Source organism: Chiloscyllium plagiosum, unplaced genomic scaffold, assembly GCF_037043375.1.
Source record: "Chiloscyllium plagiosum isolate Xiang-an unplaced genomic scaffold, Cpla_swu_hap1 HiC_scaffold_15, whole genome shotgun sequence".
NCBI lineage: Eukaryota > Metazoa > Chordata > Chondrichthyes > Orectolobiformes > Hemiscylliidae > Chiloscyllium > Chiloscyllium plagiosum.
The window spans coordinates 72,715,310-72,729,163 of NW_028270153.1; the positions used below are offsets into that span (position 1 = coordinate 72,715,310).

At 46.0% G+C, this 13,854-nt stretch overlaps 1 pseudogene; it reads right to left on the reverse strand.

Moving 5' to 3' along the window:
• Nucleotides 1–1,754: 1,754 nt before the first annotated feature.
• The window catches only part of LOC148147685 (NACHT, LRR and PYD domains-containing protein 3-like), a 28,505-nt pseudogene continuing 16,405 nt past the window's right edge, over nt 1,755–13,854 (reverse strand).

A 13,854-nucleotide genomic window follows, 5' to 3' on the forward strand; every position in this document is an offset into this window, starting at 1 on the left:
GTCCCCAATGACCTCGCTTCCACAACTGCTGCTGGCAACGCATTCCATGCTCTCACAACTCTCTGTGTAAAAAACTCGCCTCTGACATCCCCTCTATACTTTCCTCCAACCAGCTTAAAACCCCTCCAACCCCTCGTGTTAGTAATTTCTGCCCTCGGAAATAGTCTCTGGCTATCGACTCTATCTATGCCTCTCATTATCTTGTATACCTCAATTAGGTCCCCTCTTCTCCTCCTTTTCGCCAATGAAAAAAGTCCGAGCTCAGTCAACCTCTCTTCATAAGATAAGCCCTCCAGTACAGGCAGCATCCTGGGTAAACCTCCTCTGAACCCTCTCCAAAGCATCCATACCTTTCCTATATTAGGGCGACCAGAACTGGACGCAGTATTCCAAGTGCGGTCTAACCAAAGTTTTATAGAGCTGCAACAAGATCTGATTAGATTAGATTATATTAGATTAGATTAGATTACTTACAGTGTAGAAACAGGCCCTTCGACCCAACAAGTCCACACCGACCCGCCGAAGCAAAACCCACCCATACCCCTACATTTACCCCTTACCTAACACTACGGGCAATTTAGCATGGCCAATTCACCTGACCTGCACATCTTTGGACTGTGGGAGGAAACCGGAGCACCCGGAGGAAACCCACGCAGACACGGGGAGAACGTGCAAACTCCACACAGTCAGTCGCCTGAGTCGGGAATTGAACCCAGGTCTCTAGCGCTGTGAGGCACTGTGCCACCGTGCCGCCCACAAACTCACAACTCTTAAACTCAATATCCCTGTTAATGAAAGCCAAGACACCATATTCTTAACAACCCACACTTGAGTGGCCATTTTAAGGGATCTGTTACCTGCACCCCAAGATCCCTCTGTTCCTCCACACTGCCAAGAATCCTATCCTTAATCCTATACTCAGCTTTCAAATTCGACTTTACAAAATGCATCACCTCGCATTTATCCAGGTTGAACTCCATCTGCCATCTCTCAGCCCATCTCTGCATCCTGTCAATGTCCCGCTGCAGCCTACAACAGCCCTCTATACTGTCAACGACACCTCCAAACTTTTTGTCATCTGCAAACTTGCTGACCCATCCTTCAATCCCCTCATCCAAGTCATTAATAAAAATTACAAACAATAGAAACCCAAGGACAGAGCCCTGTGGAACACCACTCACCACAGACTTCCAGGCAGAATATTTTCCTTCTACTACCACTCGCTGTCTTCTGTAGGCCAGCCAATTCTGTATCCAGACAGCTATGTTCCCCTGAATCCCATTCCTCCTGACCTTCTGAATGAGCGTACCATGGGGAACCTTATCAAATGCCTTGCTGAAGTCCATATACACCACATCCACAACTCGACCCTCATCAACTTTTCTAGTCACATCCTCAAAGAACTCGATAAGGTTTGTGAGGCATGACCTGCCCCTCACAAAGCCGTGTTGACTGCATTTAATCAAGCCATGCTCTTCCAGATGGTCATAAATCCTATCCCTCAGAATCATTTCTAACACCTTGCAGACGACAGACGTGAGACTTATGGTCTGTAATTGCCGGGGATATCCCTATTTCCTTTCTTGAAGAGAGGAATTACATTTGCCTCATTCCAGTACTCAGGTACGACTCCAGTGGAGAGTGAGGTTGAAAAGATCTTCGCAAGTGGCGAAGCAATTACATTTCTCATTTCCCAAAACAGTCGAGGACAAATCTGGACCGGGCCTGGCGACTTGTCAATCTTAGCTCACTTATCATTGCACAGTCCTCAATCCATTAAGCTTAAAGACTTTTAGAAATCTCAATGTGGACCCAGTTAGTGCTTTGATCTGAGGCTCAAACAGATTTTGCCATGTTCTCGGGAGATTATCAATTTCACTTGCTGTATTTCTAATTTGTTCTTTAACCTTCTCCTTCACCCAATCACTTTGCAGGCTGTTTGATGAAGAAATTGACTCTGAAACTCCTCCAAGGGCTGAGTTGTCAGTGTGGAGGAGACACAAGCAACAAAATGGAGAAATCTCTCAAACTGCCCATCTTCCTTGCGATGGGCTTCACTGAGGAGCCTTGGGTTGTCCCTGGGTTCTGGGGTCAGGAACTGTACCAGAGCAGCTACAAACTCTTGGATGGTGAGATGTGGGAATGTGTAAAACTGCACTGTAGACAGAATCGTCTCCCGCCAAAAATTCCATCATGAATCCAGACAGGAACTGGGAGGATTGTTGGATGTACTGGATCAAATCTCCATTCCTAAGCACAATCTTCTTCTCAGAGGCTCCTGTGAAGTCCATCTCACCAAGCTTCAGTCACACATCACGGGGATCTTCAATCTCTCGGCTATGGTTTTGCAGATGTTATAAATATAGTAGGAGTAGAGCTGGGTGATGTTCCTGGGAACTTGCTGTTGTTTCCTGTCTTTTTCTGTGAAAAATTGACCCAGTGACAGACCGAGGATCCAGCAGTACGAAGGGTTGTAGCACATGGTGTACAGGATCTCGTTCTCCTCCATGTGCCTGAAAACAGCTGCTGCCACCGTCTGTTCCTCAAAAAACCTGTTAAAATATTCCTTCCGCTCATCCCCAACAAATCCCAGGATTTCATCCCAGACACTGATCCCAGCCTTTTCCAACAAATGGGATGCAGTCGGACAGCTGGTCACTAACACTGAACATCCTGGGAGCAGCTTGTGCTGGATTAAACTGTACACAACTGTACACACGTCACACCAGCTTTCAGGGTCTGTGCACATGAACTGAGGTTCTGTATTTCTCCGACTGTCAGAAAAATCGATGCTGTCTTTGAACTAATTCAAACCATCGAATGTAAACAGCAAACCCTCTGGGTTCTTCCAGAGCTCTCCCAAAACATTCCCAAATTAAGGATACTGATCCAGTATCAGGTTCCTCAGGTTTATACGACAGTTAATCGTGTTCAAATCCCAAAATTTAAAACTGAAAACAAATGTAAATTCTGGCTATATTTTCCCAGTTGCTCAGTCATAAACAACCTTTTGTACCATTATTGTCTTTCCAATCCCTGGGTCACAATCACTGTTACCATACTTGCATTGACCTAAGTAGGAAAGATGTATTGGGTAGGCTAGAGGTTATTAAGGTAGACAAATCCCCAGGACTGGATGAGATCTATCCCAGGTTGCTGAGGGAGGTGAGAGAGGAAATAACTGGGGCCGTGACATATATCTTTAGAGCATCCTTAAACAAAGGTGAAGTGCCGGACGACTGGAGATTTGCAAACGTTATTCCCCTTGATCAAGAAGGGTAGTAGGGATATTCCATACCAGTGAGCCTGGCCTCAGTGGTGGGAAAGTTGCTGGAGAAGGTACTGAAGAATAAAATGTATTTATTTTTGGAAAAGAATGGGCTTATCAGTGATAAGCAACATGGTTTTGTGCGGGGGAGATTGTGCCTTCTTAACGTAATGGAGTTCTTTGAGGAAGTGACCAAGTTGGTAGATGAGGAAAGGGCTGTGGATGTTACATACATGGACTTTAGAAAGGAATTTGATAAGGTTCCCCATGGTAAACTCATGGAGAAAGTGAAGTCACATTGTGTGCAGAGTGTTCTAGCTAGGTGGATAAAGAACTGGTTGAGCAACGGGGACAGAGAGTAGTAGTTGAAGGGAATTTCTTGAAATGGAGAAAGGTGACCAGTGGTGTTGCACAGGGATCATTGCTGGAGCCACTGTTGTTTGTGATATACATAAATGGTCTGGAAGAGGGCACTGTTGGTATGATCAGCAAGTTTGCAGATGACACGAAGATTGGTGAGTAGCAGAAAGCATAGGGGACTGCCAAAGAATACAGGAGAATATAGATAGACTGGAGAGTTGGGCGGAGAAGTGGCAGATGGAGTTCAATCCAGACAATTGCGAGCTGATGTATTTTGGAAAGCCTACAGTGAACTATACTGTAAACAGAAGAGCCTTGGGAAAATTTGATAAGCAGAGAGATCTGGGAGTTCAGGTCCATTGTACCCTGAAGGTTGCTGCACAGGTGGATAGAGTGGTCAAGAAGGCATATAGTATGCTTGCCTTCATCAGAAGGGGTATTGAGTATAAGAGCTGCAAGGTGACATTAAAATTGTACAAGACTTTGGTTCGGCCGCATTTAGAATACTGTGTACAGTTCTGGTCGCCACATTACCAAAAGGATGTGGACGCTTTGGAGAGGGTACATAGAAGGTTTACGAGGATGTTACCTCATATGAAAGGGGCTAGCTATGAAGAGAGGTTGAGTAGGTTAGGATTGTTTTCATTAGAAATAAGGAGATTGAGGTCTACAAAATCATGAAGGTTATAGACAAGGTGGATAGAGATAAGATTTTTCCCAGGGTGAAGGATTCAGTAATGAGAAGTCATGCTTTCAAGGTGAGAGGTTAAAAGTTTAAGGGGAATACACTTGGCAAGTACTTTACACAGAGGGTAGTAGGTGCCTGGAATTTGTTGCCAGCAGAGGTAGTAGAGGCAGACATGGGGTAGATTCATTTAAGATGTGTCTCAACATGAGTAGGTGGGGAGAAGAGGGATACAGATGCTTAGGAATTGGGCAGTAGGTTGAGAGAGTGGATATGGATTGGCTCATGCTTGGAGGGCCAAAGGGCCTGTTTCTCAGGTGTAGATTTTCTTTGTTCTTTGTTCTTTGTAGTCCCAGGTATGTAATTTATCTGGGGGATAAAAACTGCTCTGGAACAACTGATGAGATTGTATTTTTTCCATGTCTCTCCAGAGATGTTTGTCTCTCTACACCTCATGATCTTGGCCTCTTACCAGCAGCTCATCTTCCATTAATGTCCGATCTCGTATGTTAGCGATCAGCAGTAACTCAGTGTATTAATCCACCAGCTCGAAACTGTTCATCTCCTCATTTACTGGGACAGTGTTCACTCAGATTTTTAGTTTGTATCTGGAGCATCACCTCGTGTTTCGACTGAACACCTTCAATCTGGAACAGAAAGAAAGTGGTTCACAATGTTAGCTGTACTGTCATTACAACAATTTCTCAACACCATTTCATGATGTAATATCTACTATTGAATAAATTGCTGTCGATTTTATTTACAGCTTCAATCAACCTATGTGCAGCAATCGAACCAGTTTTTGGAAAACCCTTGAAATTGGGCAATGGTCCAGAAATGTTTCAATCATCAACTGATTTTAATCTGTACTCAACATGAAGATTTCCCTCAGATCATTAATATAACCACCCATCCAGTACTCCAGGCATTTCATTGCAAATCAACACATGGTTCTGGGAATGCCCAGTATAAACGGACAAGGAGTTATTTGGTCCCTCAAGCTGTTTCGTAAGGTCATGTCCTAGTCAAGTTAGGTTGTCAAGCTGTTACCAGAAGGATTAGTGCTTGGGCCCCTGCAGTTCACAATGATTTGAATGGGGGGGCCATTTATAATATTTTCAAATTTGCAAATGACAAAAACGCTTAGTGGGATTGCATTGAATGGAGCACACACACACTCAGACCCTCTCTCATGCACTCACACATATACTCCCACACACGCCCTCTCACAGAATTAAACCCCTTTACACTCACACTCAACACATACACACACCCTCTCAAAGTCACTCATGACTCCCTTGTGAGATTTTGTAAATCCATTTTTTAGATTAGAATCAGTCTGCCCATTGTGGCACAGACAGTCTCACACAGGGCAGCTCACACCTTCAATACACTACCTGGGTACAGATAGCCTTTACACGGAGCTAACACCTACAACACCTTATCTGGGTTGACATGACACCAATTGTTAAAGTGCACTTGAGAATGTAACTTTTAAAAAAGGGTTTGTGATTTACATATGAAGGAACTGAAACCAACATGGTCATTCTAAAAGATGAGAGATTTAACAAACTATCCAGGTCTTTTTCAATATATAATTTCAGTTACATCACACTGTAAACTTTTGCTATAAATTCTGTATCTTAAAATGTTTTTCTCCACAATCATCTGATGAAAGAGCAGTGTTCCAAAAGCTAATGCTTCCAAATAAACCTGTTGGACTATAACCTGTTGTTCTGTGACTTTTAACTTTATACAGCCCAGTCCAACAACGGCATCTCCTAATCTTAAAAGAGATAGACAGAGTAGATGCAAGGCACAAGTCAGGAATGTGATGACATAATCTCCAATTTGCCTGAATGAGCAACACTTGAAAAGCTTGACATGGTGGGTGGAGAGAGTCAGCAGGAGAGTCAGTGACTCACTGACAGCCACAAGGTGTGTGGCTTCTTCAGCGCACTCAAAGCCATCTCCAGCCCGAGTACCCAAGGAGTGACCCCACTAAGAGCCAATCACAGAGAGTCCCTCATCAAAGACCGAGAGGCAGTCAGCACTCACTGGAGAGAGCATTTTGAGGGCCACCTCCACCAATACACAGCCTTCAGCACAAGTATTCCTGACACCATTCTACAACACACTACACACACCATCTCAGCAACCCTCCAACTCACCCTGAGGGCAAAAATACCTCCAACAACAGAACAACAACAAGCACAGATGGAATCCCCAGTGAAGGACTAAAATATGGTGGAGAATCATTCTTGACATGAATCCACCTCACCATCCTTATCTGAAATGAAGAGAGCATGCTAGGAGATTTCAGAGACACTTTTATTGTGACCAACTTCAAGAAAGAAGACAGGTCCGACCATACAGAGAGATTTCCCACTGTCTGTCATGGGTAAGGTCATCATGAGAATCCTCCTCCTCAGTAGTGTCCTCCAAGGGGCTGAAGAGCTCTTCCCGAGTCTCAATGTAGCTTCAGCCCATCAAGAGGCTGAATGGCCAGGATTGTCAGTGTGTGATAAATCTAAGCAGAGTGCAGGGAACAGCAGCAACCTCTGTACATGGCCTTCTTCAATCTTCGAGACTTTGACTCTGTGGATCGTGAGGGATTATGGGATACCTTCCTCAAATGTGGGTGCCCACAGAATTCTATCACCATTCTCCGCCTGCTTCACAATGACTTCCAAGCTGTGTTCTTCACCAACACATTCACCACATGCATGAGCAGGATGTGACAGACAGAACTAAGGAATTCTGCAATCAACATATTAGATCTAAGCCCTGCAGTCCTGTCACTTCCCATCATGAATGATAGTGAACAAATGAATGACTCATTGCAGGAGAACGAGGATCCACATATATCTGCAATAATCAACACTGGGTGAGCCCAGTCAATCAATGCAAAGATAAGGCTAAACCCATTCACTATGCTGATGGGTATGCCAACTTGGCCTACACTAGTGGGTAAAGGCTGGGGCCTTGACAACATCCCAGCAATGGGACAGATGACATGTGCTCCAGAACATGCTGTACCCCTGGGCAAGCAGTTCCTGCTCAGCTACAGCACTGACATCTACCTGAGAGAGTGGAAATGTGCTCAAGTATGTGCTGTGCATAAATAACTGGACAATGCCAAACTGGCAAACTGGCAGCACCACCTGCTGACTGAGTTGGGACATTCCAAAGGCATTGTCACCAAACTGCCTGCCACACATTTTATCGATACTGCATCATGTGGTGTGGCACTATCTCGATGTGAAATGGAGTTCAATGAGCTATCTGCAGCATCAGAATTATACCTTGCATTGATAATCTGAATGGAGGGTTTGAGTTATAGGGAGAAGTTGGATAGCCTGGGACATTTTTTACTCTGGGGCATCAGAGGCTGAAACATGAATTTATAGAGATTCATAAAATCATGAGGGGCATGGAGAGGGTAAATGGCCAAGGTCTTCCCCAGGGTACCAGAGTCCAAAACTAGAAGGCAGAGGTTTAAAGTGAGAGGGCAAAGATTTCAAAGCGACCTGAGAGGCAAGTCCTTCATGCAGAGGGTGATGGATGTATGGATGGATGCATGAATAGGAAGGGTTTGGAGGGATATTGGTCAGTAGCAGGAGGGTGGAACTAGTTTAGTTTGGGGATTATGTTCAGCTTGGACTGTTTGCATCGAAGGGTCTCTTTCCATGCTGCATGACCCTGTGGCTCTATGGTGGAAGCTGGTACAATTGCAACATTGAAAAGACATCTGGGTGAGTATATGAGTAGGAAGTCTTCAGACTGGTTCCATGAAGAGTACAACAGGACATACAAACAGCAGCGCTGAAAACCAATATATGAGGTTCCAACCTGATGAAACTACACAACTACACAACAAGTAACGGACAGAGCTAAGTGATCACACAACCAATGAGACTCTGCTTTCTCCCCACTGATGCTGCCAGACCTGCTGGATTCCACCAGTAATTTTTGGTTTTGCATCACATCTAAGTTCTGCTGATCCACAAGATGTTGGACAATTAAACCATTGGGTGAGAAGGCTGCTCTCCAACAACTAAACCCTCAGTTAGGGGGGAGTCCAGGATATCAGTGCAAAAGATAAAGCTGAAGCATTTGCAACAATCTTCAAGCAAAAATACCAAGACGTTGATCCATTTCAGCCTCCACCTGAGGTCCCCATGTTCACAAATCCCAGTCTGCAGCCAATTCAACTCATTCTCCCTGATGTTCTGTGTCTAACTTCATTTAATAGCTGAACAGTTCCACAAAAAGGCCTGTACTGCGCTGTAATGTTCTATGTTGCATTAGTCTAATGTCCGTTATTAGCCGAGCGGTTCCATTAAGGGCCAGTACTGTGCTGCAATTTTCTGTGTTGTCGAGGTCTAACTTCCTTTATTAGCGATTCCATAAAGCAACTGTGTTGCACTGTAATGTAATGTTTCCCATGAGTCTAACATTCGTTATTAGCCGTGCAGTTCTATAAAGGGCCTGTACTGCGCTGTCATGGTCTATATTGCATTAGTCTAACTTTCTTTATTAGACAAGCGGTTCCATAAAGGGCTTGTCTTTCGCTACAGTTTTCTATGTTGTGTTAGACTAATGCCCTTTATTAGCCGAGCGGTTCCATAAAAGGACTGTGTGGTGCTATAATGTTCTATGGTCTATGAGTCTAACATTCTGTATTCACCAACCAGTTCATTCAACCACATCGCCCAGTGGCTCAACATTTCAACTCCCCCTCCCACTCTGCCGAGGATATGGAGGTGCTGGGCCTCCTCCACCGCCGCTCCCTCACCACCAGACGCCTGGAGGAAGAACGCCTCATCTTCCGCCTCGGAACACTTCAACCCCAGGGCATCAATGTGGATTTCAACAGTTTCCTCATTTCCCCTTCCCCCACCTCATCCTAGCTTCTAACCTCCAGAAACTCGATCCCCTGACCTGTCCGGACTTGTCCGACCTGCCCAGCTCCTTTTCCACCTATCCACTCCACCCTCTCCTCCGTGACCTATCACCTTCATCTCCTTCCCCACTGACCTATTCTACTCTATGCCACTCTCTCCCCACCCCCACCCTCCTCTAGCTTATCTCTCCACGCTTCAGGCTCTCTGCCTTTATTCCTGATGAAGGGCTTTTGCCCGAAACGTCGATTTTGCCTGTCCTCGGATGCTGCCTGAATTGCTGTGCTCTTCCAGCACCACTGATCCAGAATCATTAAAGGCCTGTACTGCACTGTCATGGTCTATGTTGCATTAGTCTAACTTCCTTTATTAGACGAGTGTTTCCATAAAGGGCCTTTTCTGTGCTGTAATGTTCTATGCTCTATGAGTCTAACATTCTTTAGTAGATGAGCGGTTCCATAAAGGGCCTGTGCTGCACTGTCATGTTCTCTGTTTTGAGTGTAAATTTCTTTATTAGCCGAGCGGTTCCATAAAGGGCCTGTACTGTGCTGTCATGTTCTATGTTGTATTAGTCCAACTTCCTTTATTTGCCGAGTGGTTCCATAAAGGGGCTGTACTGCGCTGTAATGTTCTATGCTGTATTTGTCTAACTTCCTGAATCAGACGAGTGGTTCCACGCAGCGCCTGTACTGCCCTGCAATGCACTGTGTGCTATGAGTCAAACTTCCTTTATTCACCGAGCGGTTCCATAAAGGGCCTGTACTGTGCTGTAATGTTTTATGTTGTATTAGTCTAACTTCCTTTATTAGCCGAGTGGTTCCAGAAAGGGCCTGTACTGCGCTGTCATGTTCTATGTTGTAGTGGTCTAACTGGTTTATTAGCCGAGCAGTTCCATAAAGGGACTGTGTTGCACTCTAATGTAATGGTTCCCATGAGTCTAACATTCTTTTTTAGCCAAGCAGTTCTATAGAGGGCCTGCACTGCGCTGTCATGGTCGATGTTGCATTAGTCTAGCTTTCTTTATTAGATGAGCGGTTCCATAAAGGGCTTGTACTGCGCTACAATTTTCTATGCTGTGTTCGACGAATGCCCTTTGTTAGCCGAACAGTTCCATAAAAGGCCTGTACTGTGTTGTAATTTTTTTAGATTACTTACAGTGTGGAAACAGGCCCTTCGGCCCAACAAGTCCACACCGCCCCGCCGAAGCGCAACCCACCCATACCCCTACATTTACCCCTTACCTAACACTACGGGCAACTTTAGCATGGCCAATTCACCTGACCTGCACATCTTTGGACTGTGGGGGGAAACCGGAGCACCCGGAGGAAACCCACGCAGACACGGGGAGAACGTGCAAACTCCACACAGTCAGTCGCCTGAGGCGGGAATTGAACCCGGGTCGCTGGCGCTGTGAGGCAGCAGTGCTAACCACTGTGCCACCGTGCCGCCCATGTTCTATGTTGCATTAGTCTAACTTCCTTTATTTGACGAGTGGTTCCATAAAGGGCCTGTATTGCGCTGTAACGTTTTATGTTCTATGTGTGGACCTCTCATTACTAGCTGAGCATTTCTATATAGGGCGTGTACTGTGCTGTAATAGTCTATTTTGTATTAGTCTAATGTCCTTTACGAGCCTAGCAGTTCCATAAAGGGCCTGCACTGCGCTACAATGTGCAACGTTGTATTAGTTTAACTTTTATTGTTAGTGGAGCGGTTCCATAAAGGGCCTGTACTGCACTGTCATGTGATATGTTGTAGTGGTCTAACTTTGTTTATTAGCCGAGCAGTTCCATAAAGGGACTGTGTTGCACTATAATGTAATGTTTCCTACGAGTCTACCATTCTTTATCAGCCGAGCAGTTCTATAAAGGGCCTGTACTGCGCTGCCATGGTCTATGTTCTATGAGTCTAAATTCTTTTATTAGCTGAGCTGTTCCATAAAGCTCTGTACTGCGCTGGATTGTTCTATGATGTATTATTCTAATGTCCACTATTAGCCGAGTGGTTCCATAAAGGGCCGATACTGCGCAGTAATGCTGTTTGTATGATGAGTCTAACTCCGTTATTAGCTGAGCGATTCCATAAAGATTAAATTACTTACATTGTGGAAACAGGCCCTTCAGCCCAACAAGTCCACACCAACCTGCCAATGCGCAATCCACCCAGACCCATTCCCCTAACACTACAGGCAATTTAGCATGGCCAATTCACCTAGCCTGCACATTTTTGGACTGTGGGAGGAAACCGGAGCACCCAGAGGAAATCCACGCAGACACGGGGAGAATGAGCAAACTCCACACAGTCAGTCACCTGAGGCAGGAATTGAACCCGGGTCTCTGGAGCTGTGAGTCAGCAGTGCTAACCACTGTGCCACTGTACTGCGCTGTAATGTGCTGTGTTCTATGAGTCAAACTTCATTTATTAGTCAAACAATTCCATGAAGTGATGTTACGTTATATGTTGTATTAGTCTAACTTCATTTATTAGCTGAGGAGTTCCATAAAGGGCCTGTACTGCGCTGTAAGGCTCTACATTCTTTGAGTCTAACTTCCGTTATTAGCCAAGCGGTTGTATAAAGGGCCTGTACTGCGCTGTGATGTTCTATGTTCTATTACTCTAACTTCCTTTGTTAGCCGAGCGGTTCCATAAAGGGCTTGTACTGCACTGTCATGTTCTATGTTGTATTAGAGCTGAAAATGTGTTGCTGGAAAAGCGCAGCAGGTCAGGCAGCATCCAAGGAACAGGAGAATCGACGTTTCGGGCATAAGCCCTTCTTCAGGAATGAGATTTCTGAAGAAGAGCTTATGCCCGAAACATCGATTCTCCTGTTCCTTGGATGCTGTCTGACCTGCTGCGCTTTTCCAGCAACACATTTTCTGCTCTGATATCCAGCATCTGCAATCCTCAGTTTCTCCTCTATGTTGTATTGGTCTAACTTCTTTAATTAGCTGAACAGTTCCATAAAGGGCCTATACTGTGCTGTAATATTCTACATTCTATGAGACTAACTTCCTTTATTAGGTAAAAACAATAACTGCAGATCCTGGAAACCGGATTCGGGATTAATGGTGCTGGAAGAGCACAGTAGTTCAGGCAGCATCCGAGGCGCAGTAAAATCGACGTTTCGGGCAAAAACCCTTCATCAGGAATACAGGCAGAGAGCCTGAAGGGTGGAGAGATAAGTAATGGGAGGGTGGGGGTGGGGAGAAAGTAGCATAGAGTACAACAGGTGAGTGGGGGAGGGGATGAAGGTGATAGGTCGGGGTCGGGGGGTTGGTGGAGTGGATAGGTGGAAAAGAAGATAGGCAGGTAGGACAAGTCATGGGAACAGTGCTGAGCTGGAAGTTTGAAACTAGGGTGATGTGGGGGAAGGGGAAATGAAGAAACTGTTGAAGTCCACATCGATGCCCTGGGCTTGAAGTGTTCCAAGGCAGAAGATGAGGCGTTCTTCCTCCAGGCATCTGGTGGTGAGGGAGCGGTGGTGAAGGAGGCCCAGGATCTCCATGTCCTTGGCAGAGTGGGAGAGGGAGTTGAAATGTTGGGCCACGGGGCAGTGTGGTTGATTGGTGCGGGTGTTCCGGAGATGTTCCCTAAAACGCTCTGCTAGGAGGCGTCCACTCTCCCCAATGTAGAGGAGACCGCATCGGGAGCAATGGATACAATAAATGATATTAGTGGATGTGCAGGTAAAACTTTGATGGATGTGGAAGGCTCCTTTAGGGCCTTGGATGGAGGTGAGGGAGGAGGTGTGGGCGCAGGTTTTGCAATTTCTGCAGTGGCAGGGGAAGGTGCCAGGATGGGAGGCTGGGTTGAAGGAGGGCGTGGATCTGACCAGGTAGTCACGGAGGGAACGGTCTTTGCGGAAGGTGGAAAGGGGTGGGGAGGGAAATATATCCCTGGTGGTGGGGTCTGTTTGGAGGTGGCGGAAATGTCGGTGGATGATTTGGTTTATGTGAAGGTTGGTAGGGGTGGAAGGTGAGCACCAGGGGCGTTCTGTCCTTGTTACGTTTGGAGGGGTGGGGTCTGAGGGCGGAGGTACGGGATGTGGACGAGATGCGTTGGATGGCATCTTTAACCACGTGGGAAGGGAAATTGCGGTCTCTAAAGAAGGAGGCCATCTGGTGTGTTCTGTGGTGGAACTGGTCCTCCTGGGAGCAGATACGGCGGAGGCTGAGGAATTGGGAATACGGGATGGCATTTTTGCAGGAGGTAGGGTGGGAAGAGGTGTAATCCAGGTAGCTGTGGGAGTCGGTGGGTTTGTAAAAAATGTCGGTATCAAGTCGGTCTAGGAAGGGGAGGGAGGTGTCAGAGATGGTCCAGGTAAATTTAAGGTCAGGGTGGAATGTGTCGGTGAAGTTGATGAATTGCTCAACCTCCTCGCGAGAGCACAAGGTGGCGCCAATGCAGTCATCAATGTAGCGGAGGAAGAGGTGGGGAGTGATGTCGGTGTAATTACGGAAGATCGACTCTTCTACGTAGCCAACAAAGAGACAGGCATAGCTGGGGCCCATACGTGTGCCCATGGCTACCCCTTTGGTCAGGAGGAAGTGGGAGGATTCGAAGGAGAAACTGTTATGGGTGAGGACCAGTTTGGCCAAACGAATGAGAGTGTCGGTGGAAGGGTACTGTTTGGACGT